This window comes from Eumetopias jubatus, unplaced genomic scaffold (assembly GCF_037043125.1).
Source record: "Eumetopias jubatus isolate StellerSeaLion01/CBP00866 unplaced genomic scaffold, mEumJub1_p1.0 scaffold_12, whole genome shotgun sequence".
Classification (NCBI taxonomy): Eukaryota; Metazoa; Chordata; class Mammalia; order Carnivora; family Otariidae; genus Eumetopias; species Eumetopias jubatus.
This window is the reverse complement of record NW_028274818.1, coordinates 99572389-99594794: the sequence shown is the minus strand read 5'-3', so window position 1 is coordinate 99594794 and position 22406 is coordinate 99572389.

The following is a 22406-nucleotide window of genomic DNA, read 5'->3' as shown; positions in this document are numbered from 1 at the left end:
TGCAGGGGATTGGTTACAAAGGGGACAAAACAACTAAGACATCAAAGAGGGGACAGTAAGGTACAAAAATATTCCCACAGCAGGAAGCTGCTACCCTCCTGGTCACCCCCTCCCCGGGCTGGAGACAAAGGGAAGAGGCAGGGTTGCTAGAACTCAGGAGCTGAGGTCCATCCCACAGGTGGATGAGCTGGGGTGACAGAAGAACAATTATAGCTCCCAAGGTTCTCTTTCCTCTGCCTTCCAATCTCCCACTGGCACCCCCTACCGGCACAGCCCTGCTAGGAGCCATGTGGCAAAGGAGCCTGGGAACTGTAGTTTTGTTGCACATTACAGAGTAAAAGATGGTGATAGGTCTGAGGGCAAATAAGCAAATGACTGGCGTAGATGTCCATGAGGGGATGTTGCTGCCATTAGAAAGAGTCCATCCAGGTGGCCACCAAGAGGCCAGAGAGAGTGACAGAGCCTCAGTGAGTTCATTACAGTGCAGGATCTGGTCCTCAGGGTTATGACACAGAGTCACTCTCTGACCACCAATTATTGTCTCATAATATATGTTTCATTCGCTCCAACGAAATTCATCAGGAAAGGTAACACATAAAAAACCAGAGTAACTCTCTAGCCAATGGGACATCTGAGAGGCCTGAACATGATTTTTCTGTAGGAAAACTGCAAGGAAATCCAAATCATCTGCAGAGTCTTTGGAGCAGGGAGGCAGCGCCAGGGGGCACCTGTTTTATGATCAATATGTTTTCCAGCATCGGGTTCCCATAGGACCCTATGGGAACAAGGCTATGCATGCCATCAAAACCAGATCCGCCTCATGGGTCAAGGCCCCTCTCTCTTGGCAGAACTGTACCTACAGGAGCACAGCTGGTGTTTGCTCAGCGACTTTATCCGTCATGCTTTTATGGCTGGCTAATGGGAAACTCTTTATTTGGATAGGCTAACACAATCAATCACGTCTTAATCTGGCCTGTGAGACAGTCTGCCTCTTTGGGAAGACACATCTTGGCTTTCCTCTTTCTATGTTACTACAATGACTCAGCTGTCAGAGGCAGCCATTTACAGAAGGCTGGCCTGGCAGGACGCAGGGATGGGATGAGATGGGTTGACCCAAGCCCCTCCCATGCCACATTCAGGCCCCCTTTTTCACGTAAAATACTCTGATTTTATTATGGCCTGGGTCTTGCTTAACTTCCAAAATGACATAGCAAAGGACAGGAACCATGTCTTCCTGACCTCTAGCCCCAATAGCGCCTGGTATCTTGGTAGGCGCCCATATCTCTCTTCAGACTTTCCCCTAAATCATCCTCTTGTTAAGTAGCTTTAATTTTTAGAGTATTCATCCTTCTTTTGACCTAAAGTCTTATCATGTCATCTATTTGCCTTAGGTCTTCCTCTCAAGTCACACAGAATAATTCTATTCCTTCTTCTATGTGGCAACCCTTGAGATATTTTTTTTTTTAAGATTTTATTTATTTGACAGAGAGAGACACAGCGAGAGAGGGAACACAAGCAGGGGGAGTGGGAGAGGGAGAAGCAGGCTTCCCGCGGAGCAGAGAGCCCGATGCGGGGCTCGATCCCAGGACCCTGGGATCATGACCTGAGCCGAAGGCAGACGCTTAACGACTGAGCCACCCAGGCACCCCAACCCTTGAGATATTTGAATAGAGGTATTAGGTTGTGCCCGTGTCTCCTTTTCTCTCAGTCATTCCTTTTATATTTTGGGCATTATGTAATGCACATCACACTGTTCAAGGAGAGTCCATTCCGAAAATCTACCCTCCACATTGACTGGACTCTCCATTCAAATCATGCCTGACATTGAACATGATTCCTAGGTAGTCACATCTATCTTACTGTTGTCATGTGCTCTCGGAAATCACTTTAGATGACTTTATTCTCCCATGGCTCTCACATCCACATGAGGTTTTCAGCTCTTTGGAACAATGTAGGCTACCAGACCCCTTTCTTCCAGACCAGCTCTGCATCATCGCATTCCTGGGCTGGAGCCACAGATCCTAGAGCCCCTCTGTTTGGGATTCAGATGTCCATGCCCAGCCACCTTCTCACTTGCCACAGAGGTTTTAGTTAATATTCAAAGTACATTGATATAAATGTGTTCAATCTTATAATGTTCTTCTACAACACAAGCTTGAGATGATCCATCAGAGAGAGAGAGAGCAAAAGAGATGACTATTATCACCAGTTGCCTGGTGCCAACAGCTGGTCTCCACCACCCTCAGCTCTCACCAGACAACTGCAATGGCCTGCCTCCAGCCTATTCTCCACAAAGCTGTGAGCTTTGGAATGCAAATCTGACCCTAACACTCTCCTACTTAAAACATTCCAGTGGCTCCCCTTTGTTCTTGGGACAAAGACCAAAATTCCTAACATGGTCTTTGTGGCCTTCCACAGATACTTTGGAAACCACTTAACTGTCCCTTACTTCCCCTCCCCAGACTAGATCAAGCACATCCCTCTAGGACACAGTCTCATAGCCCCATGTACCCTTAACGATGGTCATGTAATTTCACATGTATGTGCGCGACTCTGATAGAAGTCTGTCTTCGCTGTAGAGTGTGAGCTCAGGGACCATGCCTGTTTACGCTCATCAGAGCCCCAGCATCAGGCACAGGACCTGACACATAGAAAGTCCTCAGTAAGTATTTGTGAATGAAAAGAAAGAAGGATGGTAGAGTGGACTAGATATAAGCCCCCCGCCTCAAAATTACCCACATCCTTATCCCCAGAACTTGTGAATGTTACCTTACACGGTAAATGGGGACTTGCAGATGGGATTAAGTCAAGGATTTTGAGATGAGGGGATTCTCCTGGATTATCCAGGGGAGTCCAATGTGGTCACGAGGTCCTCACAAAAGAGAGGGAGGCGGTATAAGGATGGAAGCAGGAAGCTGGAATGGTTCCAGGAAGGAGTCATGAGCCACGGGATGCAGGAGCCTCCAGAAGCAGAAGAGGCCAGGACACAGATCCTCCCCTAAAGACTGTACAAAGAACCTACCCTGCCACCACCTTGACTTTAGCCCCGGGGGATAGGTTTTGGACTTCTGGCCTCTATAACTGTGGGATAATAAGTATGCAGTGTTTTCAGCCGCTGGGTTTGAAGCAATCTGTTAGGGCGGCCATAGGAAACCAATACAGATAGGAAGAAGAAGGGGAAAGAAAAAGACAAAGAAGACATTGCTGTCTTCGTTGAACCTTTGGGAAAAGGTAAGAAATACCTGACCTATAAAATACCTAAGAGAAAAGGTCTTTCGGAGAGATCAAAGTTTGTCTACCCAGATAAGGATCTGCTGTCCTTGAAAAGGAGCCTTTCTACATGAGAATATAGTGTGCCCAGGGGGTTTTGTGATTCTGTCAAGGACTTTCGGCCCCCACACCCTCCGGCCCCGACACTTGGCAGGGCACACTCTCCCTGCTCTGTTACACCTGGAAACTCAGCTCACTCTCCTCCACTGGCCCCTCTGCACCCTGCCAAGCGAGTGACCCTCCCTGTGCCCCATCAGCACCCCCTGATGCCCCATCAGCACCCCCAGTGACTTCTGGTAACCCAAAAAGCTTAAGCAGCCAATGATGCCTGAACTGCTATTCGAGAGTGGCAGGTAGGGCAGAGCTAGAGCCCGGATCTTCTAGGTCCTTGTCCAGTGCTCTGTCCACCACCCCGTCTACAGGTCAGAAAGATCAGGATGTCTCGGGTTCTATCTAGAGGGGGGGGGAAAATGACCCTTACTAAAACCTTGCCCACCAGAGAGACCCCACTGTACTTCGATCTGCAAATCCCGCTCAAAATGTATTCCAGAGCGCGTCTTTTCTCCCTCCTTGCTGGCCAAGACTTGCCTGGCATGTGTCCTGATTTCTCTCTGCCTCAAAGAAGCCCCCTGACCGAAGGGGGCTGGTTCTCCTATTCAGACTACAACCTCCCTGCCTCAGCAAATGACATGACATTTGCATAAAGCCTGAATTGAGATGCTCTGGAGCAGGTGATGCATTCAGAAAGCCCCTTGCTCTGTTCCCGTCCGTCAGCCTTGCCGGAGATCATCTGCCCCACGCCTCTGTTTCTGCACAACCAGCCTCAGACACAGCGCAAGGAGGCAGGAACTGGGCCAGCTGCCTGACGACTTTAATGTTAAAATGTGTTGAACATTCACAGGCCACAGAACTCTGCTAAGTGAACCAAATGGGCCTCCCTAAAGCCATATGCTCACTCCATCACATCCCAGCTGCAGCCTCCCGCGAACGGGGAGCAGACTCGCTGGGGAAGCGTTGTGTTTTTTTTTTTTTTTTTTTCCATTTTCCTTCCTGTTGAACTGCTAATACCAGATGCTGATGTCACAAGCCAAGAAGTGGCAGAGAAAAGTCAGCGGCAAGCAGAGCATCCCCAGAGAGCAAAGACTTACCCTTTCTTAGCGAGCCCTTTTTAGAGGCAACTTTAGACTTTGGCACCCCTGCGCATAGTTGAAGCCTGAGACTATTGCTGCATGGTCAGAAGCTGTGGCAGAGACTAGCTAGCTCCTCACCAAAACACATTCCTCTTCCTCTTGGGCACACAGCTCAACCATAACTGTCAGCCTCCATCTGAGCAACGCATGGCCAATGACTGAGTTTTGGCCAATGGAATGGACCACAGGCTACTTCCATAAAAATGGACTCTTCCATAAAAACGGCCAGGACTGCCCTGATTTTAGCACTGTGTCCTGGGAAATCTTTCAGTCTCTGGCAAAGGGGAATGGTTAATCATCCTAGGGACCCCCACGGGCACCTGCCAGCTATAGACAGAGATTTGGGGCCCTTGATCATGGTTCTCAGATTTCAGCCTGCATCACTTCGGAGGGCTTGGTAAATCACAGATTGCTAGGCTCCAGTCCTTCTGTTTCTGATTCTGTAGGTCTGGGGTGGGGCTCAGGAATTTACATTTCTAACAAGCTCCCCCCTCTTCCCACCCCACCCGGCCCCCAGAGAAATGTGCTCCTGGGCCAGGGACCACCCTTGGAGAATCCTGCCCTAGGTCAGTGGTTCTCAAACTTTGCTACATATTAGAGTTCCCTGAGGTGGGGGGGGCACTTAAAAAACATTCCATTTCCTAGGCTGTCCCCCAGATTAATGCACCAGACTGGGAGTGAGTCCTAGTTGGCAGTGGATTTTCAAGCTCTACAGGTAATTCCAGCTTTCAGCCAAGTTTGAGAACCAGTGCCCAAGATCAGTGTTTTCAAATGTTAATGTCCCCATGAATCACCTGGAGATACTATTAAAATGCAGACTTTCCATTCAGTCAGTCTGGGAAAGAGCCTGGGATTTTGCATTTTTAACAAGTTCCTAGGTCCTGATGGAGGGAGGTATTGGCCTGAGCAACCACACTGGGAGTAACAAGGCCTCAGCTCAGTGGTCCTAATGATGAGGGAACAGAAGGCAAGCTAAGGACAGGAAGAAGCTGACACCCCACAACGCTCCCCCCCCCCACGATGGGATATATGTGACATTCCTCAGGCACTCCTGGCCGCCCTAAAGGAAAAACAAATAGTTAACCTATAGAGACCACAATCCTGCAAGACCTGAGTCTCCCTCAGTTTACAAATGTCTTAGCAATCTACAAGAACAAAGTATTCCTATCAGTGGCCTAGCTTCCAGAAGGAAATGTAGATACAGTTAAATGTCCTTATAACCTGCAGTCCATTGACAGATACTTGAAGCAGGCAGAGTGTAAGGTTCCTGCTGGAAGCTCCCAGCTATCTTACTGTTAATGTCTTGCTAGAGGGGTAGACAACCTCGACAATGGCAAGGCCTCCAGTATCCTAGGAGTCTTCTTTAACATATGAAAGTTCTTTCTTGAAATCTCCCTTTTCCTTACCTCCCCCAACCCCATAGTACATAATCAGCCATCCCTCACAAGCCCCGTGCAGCAGCTCTTTCTGCCCACGGGTTCTGTCCCCGCGCTTTAATAAACCACCGTTGTCTCAAGAATTCTTTCTTGGTTGTGGGCGCCGGGCTCCACCCCACTGAACCTCACCTATAATCCCAAACTACATCACTAAGACATCAGTGCGCACCAGAATCACCTAGAAAACCTTGTCAGAACACAAAGATTGCCAGGCCCCACCCCCAGGATTTCTGACACACTGGGCCTAGGGAGGGGCCTAAAAATCAGCATTGGTAACAAGTTCCCGAAGAAAGTTCCAGCTACTCTTGCCAAACGGAAAGAGTGGATTACGAGGGACAAACAGCAGCTGTCCACCCCCTTGATACAGATCCTGACGCTGGGGAGCCTGGATGGCGCAGTGAAGTGTCTGACTCTCGATTTTGGCTCAGGGTGGTGAGATCGAGCCCCACGTAGGGCTCTGTGCTTGGCAGGGAGTCTGCTTGAGATTCTCTCGCCCTCTTCCTCTGCCCTCCCACTAGGGTCTCTCTCTCTCAAATAAATAAATACATCTCCAAGGAAGCGCTCATGCTCCTGAAATGAACAGCAAAAACACTGCAGGTGCCCAAAGTTCTCCCTCTGATGGTAGCAAGTGGTCACAATGGCAAAAATCCATTTCAATCTCAATATTAACGACACAGTTTCTGATTGAGGCCAAACCAGGCAGGGTTAGAAATATCGCACTGTGGGGCTCCTGGGTGGCTCAGTTGGTTAAGTGTCTGCCTTCAGTTCAGGTCACGATCTTGGGGTCCTGGGATCGAGTCCCGAGTCGGGGTCCTTACTCAGCGGAGAGCCTGCTTCTCCCTCTCCCCCTGCTTGTGCTCTCTCTCTCAAATAAATAAATAAAATCCTTTAAAAAATTTTAAAAAGTAAGTATCACCTTGTCAATGCTATTAGCCATGGGTGCTCCTGTTACCACGAGTCCCATTACTACTACTGGTTGGCATTTGGGGACTGCTTTCTATGGACCAGGTGCTGTCATAAGCCCTTACAACTTTGTCCTCACAACAACCCTAGGAGAGAAGCACTATTATCACCAGCACCTCGCATTTGCGGAAACTGAGGCACAGAGAAGCTAAGGAACACGTCCAAGACCACAGAACAAGAACCAGGATTTGAAATCAGATAGTTGGGACTCCAGTGTTTCCCTGTCATAATTATTGCTCTGTCCTGTCTCCTTCAGGGACCAGAATAAAACAGTGACCTGAAGAGAAGCATCCAAACATTATTACTATTGAAGACAATCCTCACTACTATCCTTGTCTCCTGTCCACGTCTTAAACTTCTGGTAGTCACTGGGGCTCTCACTGTTTCTAGAGAAAATATCAAACCACAGAAAAAAAGGACGTGAAAGAGTCCATCAAAGCATAAGCTGAGTGTTCACGCACTCGTTCATTCAACAATTATTCCTGAGATGGGGTTCCATTCTGCATATATTTTGAAGGTGGTGAATATATGGAGGGATCAGCTACGGGGTGTGGGAGAGAGAAGTCAAAGATGATCAGAAGCACACGATCCTCTTCGCTGCTGTGGAAACACAATGAGCTGGAAGAGAAAAAAAGAAGGATGTGAAGCTGGAGACACAAAATACTAAATGTGAAGAAACCAGCGCACGAGAAGTTTGGTTTTCACTCTAGGGGCAATGGGGAGCCACTCAAGAGCTAAGAGCAGAGGAGTGCTGACCTAAGCGGGAGTCTGAATGCAGAGGAAATCAGTAGAAATTCTTTAAGTACTACAGTGGAAGTAAACTGGGGCCTGATAAAATAAGCATAGCAGGAATGGACAGGAGGGGACACCGGGGAGTGACATGTTAGTGTCTTGGGAATTCTTGGATGGAGAGAGTGAGGGAGAAGTCCAGATGGAGTCCCAGGTCTCTGGCTTGGTAGCCACTTAACCCATTACCAACCTACCAACCCTTCTTGACATGCTTCAGAAATGTAGCTAATTTGTGCTCATCTTTTGGGGTGCCTGGGTGGCTCAGTCAGTTGGGCGACCGACTCTAGATTTTGGCTCAGTTCATGATCTGAAGGTCCTGAGATCAGGCCCTGTGTCTGGCTCCACACTGAGCACGGAGCATGCTTGAGATTCTCTCTCTCCCTCTCCCTTTGCTCTTCCCCCTGCTCGTGTGCGCTCTCTCAAAAAAAAAAAAAAAAGTAAAAACATACACTTCCCAGACTCTCTTGTAGATAAAAGTAACCACGTGACACCATTCTAGCTAACAAGATGTAAGTGCTGAATGGAACTTTCTGGAAAGCTCCTTACAGGGGCTCACTCAGCTGGAACACAGCATCTCATCTCACCATTCCTCCTTCTTCCTACCTGGACCGTGGTCAGGAAAAAAGGTCGGGAGGGGACGTGTAGGGACCGTATCAAAACCATAGAGGGGATCACATATGAAAGAGAGCTAGGCAAAAATACTTGGTTCTTGACCATCACATGCAACCGTGGTGCTAGCCCGGGACACGGAAGTGGCTGAACAGGAAGATGGCTGTGGGAAGAGCTAACAGTATAATTTTCATAACACGAAGGACCATTTTATTCTGGTCTAGTATAGAGCTTTTGAACCATTTGCCACAGAATAGAACGACAGAACCAGAGAATTTAAGGTTTGGTAGTTTTTACTTTGAAATCTCTCTTGTCTGTCCAGGGGAAGTTAAATGATGTAGAACTGCCTCCAGTAACCGATACATCAGTCTGGGATGAAAATTCTCTCTGGGGTTGCGGTCTAGATCCTGTGTCCAGAGTGTGCCTTCATCCACCCCTGGGCTGCACTAAGCACTCTTAACTATGTCTACACATCGATTTATGTTCGTTAGCATTTTTTAAAGATTTTATTTATATTTGAGAGAGTGCAGCAGAAGGGGCCTAGTCAGAGAGAGAGAGAGAGAGAGAGGAGCAGACTCCACGCTGAACACAGAACCCGATGCAGGGCTCGATCCCGGGACCCTGAGATCATGAGCTGAGCCAAAATCAAGAACTGGATGCTCAACACACTGAGCCACCCAGGTGCCCTTGTTCTTTAGCATTTCTATATACATTTCATCACAATAAGCACTTCAAGTTTTATCTCTGGGCGTATGTCTATCAGGCAGTGTTTTAGAAAGGAAACAATGTTTTGCTCTTGCCGTCAATGGAATGAAGTTGGAATACGTTCCACTCTATAGAAGCCAGGATGGTTCTCCTTGATGAAGTGCCCTCAGGATGTGGCCCCATCCTAACCATATTTCATATACCACCATCCAGGACTTCGCTTCTGCCCTCCCTCTTGCTGCCCAGAAGTGTGTTATTGCCAACTCATGGAAAGCACATTTCCTCTCTCAGGGGGAAGACTCACATTGACCAAACTTACAGGCCTGATGTCTAAAACTAGACATAGCAGTTGCCCAATTCACAGTGAGAAAATGTATAGCCGCCACGTAAAAAAAAAAAAAAAGGGTTGGAGAAGCATCTAATCAGAATGAAAATGTGTCAGCTGGACTGTTGTTTGAGAGTCTCAAAATCAAGCAGAGTTGACCTAAGCAATGGGACTAAAATGGTTGGAGCTGGTTAGCCATAAATCCCACGTCCACCCCCTGCAGGTGGTGCCTCCAGCACCAGAAACACTTAGAGACCTTTGCTGAGGGTCCCCCACCCCTGCTGCCGGCACCTTACATTTCCTGCCGGGACCCTCCTGATTGCCAAGGTCTTCCTTTGAATACGTAAACAGCTGTAATAAGGTAGCTGTCTATTCTCCCTGCCTCTTTAAGGTGACTTTGCAGGGTTCTGCTCTGATCTATTATGTATCCGTATTAAAGTTTAACACTCAGAAGACATCCTTATTTCCCTCGTTTCTCAGTTCTTAAGCAATGACTCACTTTAGACCCCAAAGACTGACAAGAGCAATGAAAGCAGACTGATTTCAGCCCGTGGTGCAGGAGCACTTCTCATAACTTCATAGTATAATGTTATGTTCAGTACCAGTGAGACTTTAAATTTGGGGCCACAAGGAAATTTTTCAGGAAGGCCCCACATAGCCCCTCTGCTTAGAAGGTAAGCCACAGTTTCCCGGGGAAAGGGCTTTCGATCAGGAACTCTACCGAATTCCAAGACCAGCTGGGCATAATTACGCCCCCGTCGGTAGGGGCCTGGGCACGGCTTCATTCACATCTGAATCGTACGGGTCCATCATTGGCAGGGTAAGATGACAATCCTGCTAACTGTTGTCACGTCCCGTGGTCCAAGCCCTCTCTCTGCTCCTTAGCAGCCCAGATTAATCACACTGTATTTGGACAGCTTCATGGTGAGCCCACATATAAAAAGGGTTTTCTGGCACCAGAGCCGGGTCCGAACACATTACTGATGAGATCGTCAATTTCTCTGGCGCTGGCCTGACAGATACAACGCGCTGTTGACACACAAGCCACCGTGTGCAAAAATATGTCATCCCAAGAGGCAATTTGCAGGGGTGGTTACAGCACTGAAAACCAGTAGGAGGGAAGGAGGCTATTGGCTCCTTCCTCCCTCTGCGTTGGCACCCATCTCCAAACAAACAGGACCGGGTCCATCATTAGCTTCTCTGTCCCCACTGTCAAAGCCAGGGGAGCCAAAGGGATTGAGGTGACACGCCTCTGCCCACTCCCAGCAGGTGTGGTGGCAACAATCTCCGAGCCTCAACTGGAAAACAAGATGGTTGAACCAGCTGGGTTCTGAAGGCCCTTCCAACTCACCGTGTTCTATTTTAATGGATGCTTTCTTGATTACAAAAATCACAGGTCTTCGGGCACAGAGGGATCAACTCACCTCACAGTGAACAAAAAACAGTCATTCGTTTGGCACATGTTTATGAGCATCGCCCCCCTGTAAGTCATGCCGCATCTGCCTTGAGAGCCTCGGAGAAACTACTTTGATTCTCCCATTGTGTCCTGGTGACTATGTGAGGCGGCTGGGACAAGAAGGCACTAACAGGGCAGGGTGTTAATGATGTAGTTTTTTCTATGTTCTGGGTATGCCCATCCCTCTCGCTCTATGCCTCAATTCTAGCCCATCCTTATTGATCTCAGCAGCCCCTCAGGGCTGTCCTCAGACTCAGGGCTATGGTGTGGTCACGGAGGGGGAAAAGGGGCTGAGTGGGAGTCAAGAAGAGGTGCAGTCGAGGATGGTGGTGGTGGTGGTCAGCGGCGGATGGGCGTTATGGCCCAACGTCACTGTGGGATCTGAGTTCAAGTCCAGGCTTTGCCACTTACTGGCCTTGCGTCCTTGAGCCCAGCTTCCCCTCTGTAAATGCAATTATAGGCCCAATGCACGATCAGGAGAAATAAATGTGATACCACATAGCAGGTGCTTAGCACAGTGCTTAGAACAGAATACGTGCTCAGTTGACATAAAGTGACCATGATCATCGGGGATATGTGCGATTTAGAAATTTCACTCTTATCGGGGATGTGTATGCCCAATTAGTAGGGGATATGAGAAGAGCCATACACATCCAGGCAGCTGCGGCAAATCAGCTACATCGAAGAGCCCGCCCATGTATAGAATGTCATCCGTGCTCTCACAGAGCGGGAGACAGTAAATGTACATCACTGGAGATAACGTGAAAATGTCAAGGGAAACATGAAGATCCCATTACTGATGCTTAGAGGCGGCAGTGGGTGCTTTCACTCTGGAGGTATCATGGAGGTGGTGACATCCAAAACTGGCATTTAGCAGATCAGCCATAGGTCCTCCCAAGTGTCTTCCAAAATCAATTTCTACCTGGACCTGGCATCCAAACCCACAACCCTAGCCAATATGGTAAACTTGGAGAAGCTAGTTCATGGTGGCCCTCCTAATCACTTTCCTATAGGATTCAGGGACCTGCCCCACCCCCAATACACACGGAGATATCCCTCCTGTCTTTGCTAGGCTTGTGCCTATAAGGAGCCAGAGATAAGCCTGACTGACCCTCCCAGGAATGAGGAGAGACAGTACAGCACTGGGGTTATGGCATTATTTGCTGTGTGACTTTGGACAAGTTACTTTACTTCTCTGTGCATTTTTCCCATCCATCAAATAGTAATGGTAAGATTAGTACCCACTTCGTAAGTTTGTAGTAAAGATTAGACGAAATGTATGTAAAATTCTTCTGTCATAAGTGCTAGATAAATTTAGTCATTACTATTTGCTTTGGTTTTTTTTTTTTTTTTTTTTTTTAAGTGGTAACACGTGTCCATAGAAGCGAGTTTCCAGAGCTGAATTCCCTGCACTGAGGCAACTGAGTGGTCGCTGGGGTTGGGCAACCTCCAGTCTCCATTGCTATGGTGTAGAAATCCACCCAGCACATCCCCGAGTGTGGCTGGCCTCGCCCCCATTTTTAACTCTGTCAGTTATATAACCCAGCCGGCCTTCTTCGAGTTGGTGGTTCTCTGTGGTCCTGTGATATCTTTCTTCCTTTTCTCTATATAAATATCATTTCTGTTTTCTGTATTTACTACTCAAATTGATGCATTATACCACAAACTGTGCATTTGTCTTCATTCTGAAGGAGTAATAGCTCTCTCTCTCTCTTTTTTTTTTTTCTTGCTGTAATTCAATAATTTGGTTTCCTATACACAGCAATTCAAGTTTCTATTCCTGAGGGAAGGGGGAAAACACAAAACAAGCAAATGGCACCGCCACCTCAGTACGGAGAGAGAGGAAAAAACATTTTGTTTTGAGAGACACTGTTTGAGGCAGAAACCCCGAGGGCGAGAGAAAGTGCAATTTCCCAGGGACAGATGACCTTCTCCCACAACCGGAGTCTTTCCCAGCATCTGAATCCCTTACAACTACTATTGGCAGGGCCTGGTTGGGCCAGAAGACAGTTAACAGGTCTGCACCAGGTGCTTGCTGTACACCAGCCAAGAGTCTTCTTTTCCAGATGCTTGTAAAAGCCAGAAAAGAAATCTGTCTGAAATTCATATCAGGAGTTGGAGGGCACCCGACGGTGACAGGGACAAGTGCACACAGGCGACGGGGAGGAAATCATTACTCTCCCGACTGACGGATGAAGTGCATTTTAACTTCTCTGAGCTCGTAATAAGTGGAGAGGAATTGGAGTGTGAACCAACCTCATACCCCTTGGTTGAATAGGCCACTGGGAGGAGGAGGGGGGCATGGTGGGTTCCCAGGCTGCATGCCGTCGGACAGATAACCTCTCTGAGCCCCCGTGCCCCCGCATATGAAACAGAAAGAGCAGAGGTACCTGCTCCCACAGTGCAGTGGTACGGTAGTGAGGTGCGGTGATAGGTATCAAATCCTTAGCCTGGGCCCCGGCATATGGCAAGAACTTAGTATATATTAACTATTTTTTAATAGCTGTTTCATAGAAGAAAACTTGGCTCCCATCCCAATTCACTGCCAGCTACCAGTACAACAATCTTGAAAATTCCATCATTCCCATGAATCCGATTGCAGACGCTTCCTCGTGACAAGCTATGCCCATATTTGTTTTGTATCACCTCTCACTCACCTTTGGGGACAGGTGGGGCTGCTTTAAGAATCTTGGAAGCCCCCCTGTCAGACCAAAAGTTTCTCACCCCAGTCCTGGGCATCTAGGGAAGGGACCTCTTCAGCAAAACTTGAAAAGCAGGGGGAACAAATGTCTTTACTTCATTAAAAAATATTTGTGTGAGTGTGTGGTCTATGCTTACGTCTGCATGTTGGACACTGGGTAGGTTTGGGGAACGACCATAAGTTGAACAAAATACTCTAGGCTCTATACACTCGAGAAATATACAGTGTAGGTTTCCCTCCTGCTTCACAGCAGTGTGAATTTCAGCTCATGCATGCATGCATGCATGCATGCATGCATGCATCCATCCATCCATCCATCCAAACAATGTTTATTGAGCGTATGTGAGCCCTGTGCTCAGCACTGGGCATCCAAAAGCAGACCAGGCCAGCTCTGCCCCTGCCTTTCGGAGCTTTCATCCCCAAAGACACAGACAACAAACAGCTGATGGACAAGCATGGTGCTTATGTTCCCACCAATGGCGTTAAGTGCTTTGTAGGAAATAAACTGGATAGTGACATACAGGGTGAGCAGGGGAGATTGGGCAGGCTCTGTGGAGCTCTCTGTAGAGGGGAGTGGGGAGGAGAACTGAGGACTGCAGAGGAGGTAGGGAAGAGCGAGTCAGGCAGAGAGGAGCAGGTGCAAACAGTCATCACATGGGAGAGTCGGGGTGGGGCCAGACCCCAGTGAGCAGAGGGGAAATGGCTCTCCTGCCATTAAATCCAGGCCCTCTAGGCACCTGGGCGGCTCAATCAGTTGAGCAGCTGCCTTCTGCTCAGGTCATGATCCCAGCATCCTGGGATCTAGCCCCGCATTGGGCTCCATACTCAGTGGGGAGCCTGCTTCTCCCTCTCCCTCTGCCGCCGCTCCCCCTGTTTGTGCACTCTCTCTCTCTCTCCCTCTCAAATAAATTAAAAAAAAAATTCAGGCCCTCTAACATCCAGTGCCCCCACTCCTGCAGGGCCTGCCCTCCACTGTAACCCAACACCCATGCTGGGCTCCAGCCCCAGGGTGCCCTGACATCCCCTGCACAGGACTCCTTCCTGCCCTGTGCCTTGGACCCTGAATGCACCGTCCCAGGCTCCCACCTCTCCAAATCCATCGCTCAGGCCTCTTTCAGAGCTCACATGATAGAGAAAGACCCCCCAGGTCTTAACTGCACATCTAGCTGAAAGCAATCTAGCTTCTACGATGTCCATGTGCGTATTTGTGGGGCACCTGGGTGGCTCCATGGGTTAGGCGTCTGACTCTTGGTTTCCGTTCAGCTTGTGATCTCTGGGTTCTGGGATCAAGCCCTGCGTGGGATTGCCCACTCAGCGGGGAGTCTGCATGTCTTCCTCTCCCTCTGCCCTTCCCTGGCTCATGCATGTGCTCTCTCTCTGGAATAAATAAATAAATCTTTAAAACAATAAAATAAATAAAAAAACAATGTGCGTATATTTGTATATATTTGTATACATGTGTACACATACGCACACATCCTATCACGTGTGTAATTCTGTCTCGAACGTGTGGATGTGGGTCTATTTTTATCTCTACATCGTTCTGAGCTGAAAAAAAAACTTGAACTATCTGTTTCAATCCCCTTCTTCTACAAAAAAGGGGATTAGGTCCAAGGCCTTAAGAAACTTGCTTCAGCTCCCATAGCTGGGATTTGAACCCGACAAGACACCTGGTATTTGATCCCTTGGGGTGCCCCTAGAGGACTCGGAAGACGTATTTTTACAAGATAAGTGTATTTATCGCAGGCTCTCAAGACACCGCATACTCACTCCAAAGAGGGACCCCCACTTGAAACCCTTTTCCGCTGGTCCACGTTCACACCTGCTGCCCGAGCACTTATGTCCCCACTTTGTTTATATATCTTTGTATCCCCCACAGTACTTAGAAATGGAAGCTGCTCGATAAATGTTTGTAAATAAATGAACGGTTGAGTGGGACACGAATAATGGTCTTTGCGGGGAGGTCTGGTGGGGCGCGGAATAAAGGTTTACCTAACAATTTATGTTGCTCTTGACACGCCATGCTTTTTTCCTTGCCCAGGAGGCCAAAAGCACAAACACATGTCTTGCCATGAAAAATTCACAACCGTGCATTAGTCAGATACCCTGGTGACATTACTTTGCAAACTGGAAAGCCAAGGTCACAGCAGAAGTTGTCGTAAATCAAATGCGTCTCCGACACAGCATCTTCCTGTTGGGAAATCTGACCCATTTAGCGTGTTTTCCTCGGGATAAAGGCTACTTAGCACAACTCCTGCTTAAAGACAGAGAATGCCTGTGCTCAAGTGGATCTGCTGCCGACCTGCACCGTTGACCACCGGCTCCTGACGCATCAATCCCCTGTCCCCACGATCGCTCAAAGGAAAGCTTGTCTTCTGCACGGTGCATTAGGCAACTGCCGAAGAAGATACGAGAAGCTTTGAAATGCATTTCCCAAACTGTTCCACATGATGTGTCTAAGTGTTTGGTTAACAAAAGCATTCCATGGTCAAGGAATTGGGGGGAAGCTGTATATACTGTATCCTATTCTTGAGAGGCTGGAAAGGTACCTGAAAAACCTCGCAAAGGGAAAAACACTGTTTATCCTGCTTAACCCAGAGGCTCCCAGGCATTTTGACGACAAGCCCTTGCGTATCCTTTATGGCACAGAGTGGCAGTATGGTGGAGCTACTGGTGACTATAGAGGGGTTCTTCAAGGTCCTCCTGCTGACTTCCCCTCCCCCTCCTATGAGTCTGTAAGGGACGGCAGGTGCACAGAACACAAGCTGCTCGGGAGAGCAGAGATTCAGCTTTACTTGGCGATAGCCCCCAGCCTTCTCATCCACGAACATCCTGGGTGCCTGTTCAGTGCCCTGGATACTTAGGGCTGCCAAATAAAATCAAATCTGGACTTAGTAAAGAGAGCCTGTCATTCACAAGGATTACTGCAAAGCGTGGGGGTTAGGGTGGGACTATTGCAATGGGGTGGGGGGGAAACTCTGATCACAAAATCTGTACGTTATTCAGAATCTGGCAGAAAAGGGTTTTCTTCTATAGAGAGGGATGAGTAATCGCGAGCAAGGGAGCGCTACTCTGCGACTTGGGGATCCACACCCCCCAGAGCACCCTCACACACCTACTGGAGGAGCCCCTGGAGGGTGAAGAGGGGGCCCACAGCCATCATATGGAAGGAGATCCCAGAAGCTTAACCAAAGTCTGGGGAACAAACATTTTGTTCCAACTGATCAGTGGGAACTAAACAGTTCAGCTAATCATTTACGAGGTAGAGAATGGGCGTTTGGAGGGTCGGTGTCTGGCCCTGTCATGGGTAAACAATGAGGGCATCTGTGAGTCTTCTCCAAGGCATATGGACAAGGGTGGTTCCTTGCAGTGGGCTATTTTCCAGAACACAAAAGGGTGAAGAGAATGCCTTTAACTTTTGCTTTTTTCCAGGAGCGCAAGGATTGGGCACAATTTGACATTGTCGGGGTCTGTTCGTAAGCTATGGTAACCCAGCAACATCTGACTAACTCTCTACACCCCACTCTTCCTTGGGGTCCTCGCTCGGTAAGGGGTGGCTCATTTCAACCCTCAGGCCTTGAAGTGTAAGTGGGGCTGGTGGGGGGGAATGGGAACCGTAGAGCCTCAGGGCAAGTTTGGGCTCTAAAACCACCTGAGGTGGATGCAGGCACAAAAGGTGGGATTCTCCTTGGTGGCCTAGCCAGTATCCAAGTAACGGAACCCCAATGTTCCAGCTTTGCTTACAGCAAGGTACAGCTCTGTCACTAAGCTGTGATCATGAAAAATGTGTAGAAATTGCTGAGCAGGATATCCAGGAGGGTTCCTTAGATCGGGATGGACAGCTGGGGCACGCGTTTGCTCATCTGCTTTAATGGTGGCCTCAGCCTAGGCGTGGCTGGATCTCCAACTGTTCCTGTGGATCATGATGTGATTTTAAAGATGGAAACCATGTGCTAAGGATGATAGGAAGAGAAACTAGAAGGAACTTAGCTTCCTGAAGATGAGGTGAGCTGCCAGCTAACCTAGGACTATCTTCTTCCTCATTTCCATTTCTTGAAAAAATTAAAATTAAAATAAATAAATAAATAAAACAAATTTCTTTGTTATTAAGCCATTGTAACTTCCAGTCTCTACTGGATCAGCCCAATGAAGCTTCTGATGCACAGAGATGAGGAAGCAGAAAAGGTTCAGATCAGTCATACTAAGAATGCTTTCACTTCTATCCTCTGAAAAAAATCTCTCTCTGCACCCCCAAGCCACACATACTCAACAGAAAATATCCGGAAAGTCAAATTCTACCAAGAACACTCCCTACAGACCTGTGTAGCAGCCTGCAGGGCACAGACAGGGTTAGATGCTGTGACGCCCTGCAAACTCCTGTTCCTGAAAGGCCCAGATATGGTAGGACGCCTACAGGTGTGAGCCAAACCATCCAACGGGCTTTGTCTTGCTGATGCCGCCAAGTACCAGGTTCTCGGGATACACTCCTCACAGTCATTGCTCACGGGGAAAACAAAGAGAAATTCAGGTAGCGGGGAGGCATTTAATTGGAATTCCCTTGCATTACGTGACAGGTTGTGCCCTGGTTGGCTGTGACCGATGTCCCATCATCAGGCTTACATAACAATGTTTGATGGGAGAGCAGAGCATGATCAGCAGACCTGAGTCTTTTTTTATAAAGCTGATGTTGGCCAGAACCCATTGCATGACCTTGAGCAACCCAACTATCTTTGAACTCATGTTTTTCTGGATGTGTATTCGTGCCCTATCGCTGCTGTAGCAAATTCACAAGAACGTACTGGCTTCAACAATGCAAATGTGTTTTCTTACAGTTCCAGAGTTCAGACGTCTAAATGGATTGGTAAGACAGCTTTTCTTCTGGAGGTTTTAGGAAACAATCCATTTCCTTCCCTTTCCCAGCTTCGGGAGGCTGCCTGCATTCCTTGGCCCATGGCCCCTTCCTCAGTCTTCAAAGACAACAACACAGCATCTTCACTCCTCTCTCTTGATTCTGACTCTCTGCCTCCCTCTTATAAGGACACTTGTGATTACATCAGGCCTTCCCAAATAATCCAGGATAATCTCCCATCTCAAAATTACTAGCTTAATCATACCAGCAAAGTTCCTTTTGCTGTGTAAAGGAACATATTCAGAGGCTCCAGGGATTAGGATGTGCAGGTCCTGGGATAAGAAGCGTTATTTTGCCTAACACAGGTAAAGGCCGAAGAGTATGAGACATTGCAAAGCCCCTTCCATCCATCTGCACTTTATTCATCATTGTTATTTCACCTCTGTGTGGTTCAGATGCAGCTGATCCTTATTTTTATTTTTTTTCAAGATTTTATTTATTTATTTGACAGAGAGAGAGAGAGAGAGAGCACAAGCAGGGGTGCGGCAGGTGGAGGGAGAGAGGGAAGCAGGGTCCCTGCTGAGCAGGGAGCCCAATGTGGGGCTCAATCCCAGGACCCTGGGATCATGACCTGAGCCAAAGGCAGATGCTTAACCGACTGAGTCACCCAGACTCCCCAGATGCATCTGATCTTTAAAAACTATTCTAGCATTATGGGTTGTGGGATCGAGCCCTGCGTAGGACTCTGCACTCAGCAGGGAGTCTGCTTGAGGATTCTCTCTCTGTCCCTCCCTCTGTGCTCTTTCTCTCTCAAATGAATAAAAAAAATCTTTTAAAATAAATAAATAAAAACTATTCTAGTACTGCAGTATTGGCCCAATTGACCAAACAGGAGATGCCTTGATGAACACATTTATCTATTCAACACTTTGGGTACCTACTGAGTGCCAGACACTCTGCCAAGCCCTATGTGTATACAAAGTTACATAAGGCATGGTCTCAGCCCTCAAGTAGATTTCAGCAGAGAAACTGCAAAAAAATTAGGAGGGCCGCCTGCTGAATATCTGTCCACTACTTTATAGGTTCATCAGGCATGCATGAATGGGCGTTGTACATCATTCCCGTGCTCTCCCTGCTATTTGGAATTTTGTCCGGCGTTCTCAATAGGACAGCATTAGGCAAAACAAGTCTTCATTTTCCTGGACTATACAGAGAATTGCAAATCACTTAGAATCACTTAGCCTCATCTAAGAAATGTCAGTAATGCTCCCCAGTCACTGTGAGTCACACACATGCGCACCTGCACATACGCACGTTGCCAAAGCCTGCTGCAGGTGAGACGGCTCCTGGTTGAGAGGCACTGGGGGAAACGTCATGGAAAAAAAAGGCCTTCCTTAGGCTTCCCGTCTAAGTCTTAGATTTTAGCCTACCCCCAGTAATCCGTGAATTTTCCAGTATTCTAAGATGCCGGGACAAGCACATTAGAGTTATTCCTTTTATGATAAACATGAACTGTTTAGCCCATGATGACAACAACAGCCATCTTATCACTATTCCACAGCCTTGGAATAGGAGCTAATCATTTCCTTCTAAATTCCACTCACGGCTGGAGACTGAAGACCCCAGGGATCTCTCGGCACCTAGGTACACCACAAAGTCTTCCTGGGGACAGACCACCAAGGAGAGAGCGCACAGCTATGTTTTGCTTGGTAGAATGTATGAATTAAATATTTGACGGGACAAGCTCTACTTTTCAACAACATTGGTTCAGTCCTATTTGGAGGGGGAGCATATGTCAATGTTACATCCAAAGATTCTGGGGGTGTTTTGTTTGTGCTAGTATCTCTCCTTAAAATGGTCCCCAGGGCTGAAGTCTAATACTAAGAACTTGAGTTGACTCCTTCCTAAGGCCTGATGCCACCATGACCAATGTCACCACGTCACCTGCATGCCTTCCTGGTTTCCTTCACCCAGTCTATCAGCAGCTTCCTTCCGCTTCCCTTTCTTCAAAAGCTTCAGCCTATCCTTACTGGGCACATTTCAATTTCATACCTAGGAAATATCCTTAAGGTACTGGGTATCTGTGGATATGTGCTATGGTGAGTGCTGTGAATTGTGCGAGACTGTTGAATCACAGATCTGTACCTCTGAAACAAATAATGCAATATATGTTAAGAAAAAAAAAAAGAAGAAGAAGATAGCAGAAGGGAAGAATGAATGGGGGGAATCGGAGGGGGAGACGAACCATGAGAGACAATGGACTCTGAAAAACAAACTGAGGGTTCTAGAGGGGAGGGGTGTGGGGGGATGGGTTAGCCTGGTGGTGGGTATTAAAGAGGGCACATTCTGCGTGGAGCACTAGGTGTTATGCACAAACAATGAATCATGGAACACTACATCAAGAACTAATGATGTAATGTATGGTGATGAACATAACAATAAAAATTTTTAAAAAAAAGGTAGTGGGTATCTGCAAAGACAAAGTCATGAGCCTGGTCTCACTTAATCACATTTCTTCCTTCCTAATGCCTGCACCACGACCCACCCAAAAGGTCTAGCTTTCACTTCCTCCTTCCTCCTCTCCTTCTCTGGCTCTTACGGCAGGTGCTCAGGACCCATACCAGGCTCCATGCACCATCCAGAGGCCACACAGAAACAGAAGTTGGGGCTCACAGTCCCGCCCCTGCATTAGCCAGGACTTAGCTCCTGCTGACTTCCTCAGCCACTGCTCAAGGCCCTCATCTTCCGACTCTGCTCCCTGTCACTCAATTCTCATACGACATATTCACATCTGGCTTTCCCTGCTGTTTTCAAGTACCCAGTGGGACTCCGTTGAGAACAAACAACCCACCTCTCTGCCTGGCTGACTTTTGGACATTGCTCTGCTTTTTTTGTGTCCATGCAAACATATGTATGCATTTCTATTGCGTATATACCTAGACATGGAAGGTCCGAATGAGCAAGGGCGCATACATCCAGTATCATATTAGAAGACACCCAAAGTGGTTGAACCAATTTACATTCCCACCAGCAACGCATGCAGCATTTTAGTTGCTCCCAACACTTGCCAAAACTTCGTCTTTACATTTTAGCCATTCTGGTGGGCATGTAGTAAAAATCACACGATAGTTGTAGTTTGCATTTCTCTGCCTTCTAATAAGCATGAACACCTTCGCATCTGTTTATTGGCTATTCGGATTTCCCCTTTTACAAAGTTAAGTCTCTGCCTATTTTTTCTTTTGAGTTGTCTTTTTCTTATTATTTTGTAGGAGTTCCTGTGACCTTGTGCTACTTTGATCTTGATATGGCTGTGACCTTGGGGCGAGAGTCACTCTCTGCCCATGTGGCTCCCTGTGCCCAGCCTCCAGCCAGGCCTGCTGATAGGGGAGGCTGCATTAAAGCTGTGGGGTACCAAGTTCCCCTAGATCTGAGGTCTGTGTGCTCCAGAAGTGGTGTTCCAAGACCACTCTTTACTGCTGTGAGCTGACCTTCAGAAAGGCCCAATGTCATGGTTGAACATGGGCCCCTGGGTTCCACTCTCACCCCTCTGCTCCTGACCTGTATGACTGATTTAACCCTCCATGCACTGTCTTCGGTCTGCAAAAGGGGATGAGAGTGGCCCCACCACATATTGTGAAGAAATGACCTTGAGAACAGTGCCTAACACCTAGGACCCCCTCGATGCACACTATCTGTTATTATCCAAGGACACAGTTCACTGGTCTCTTTTGCTGATGGCACAGTCGTAACATATTAACTTCCCCTGATTAAAAGAATTGTACAAAAGCCAAAAGGCATCAGGTTCTAGGTCTGTCCTTGCTGCCATCTCTCTTAGCTGAGTCACTTAGGGGCGAGTCGGTGGGCTTTGGTTCTCTTACCAGTGAAACAAAAGCATTGACCCAGATCATCATCACGAAAACCTTTGTGGCTTCAAATTTCCCCTGGCCTCTCTATTTTATTTTCTATTTTTTTATTATTATGTTAATCACCATACATTACATCATTAGTTTTTGACGTAGCGTTCCATGATTCATTGTTTGGCCTCTCTATTTTATCGCAGCCAGGGATGGAAGAGAAAAGGCCAGAGCATCCACACGAATGCTCCACCTGGCT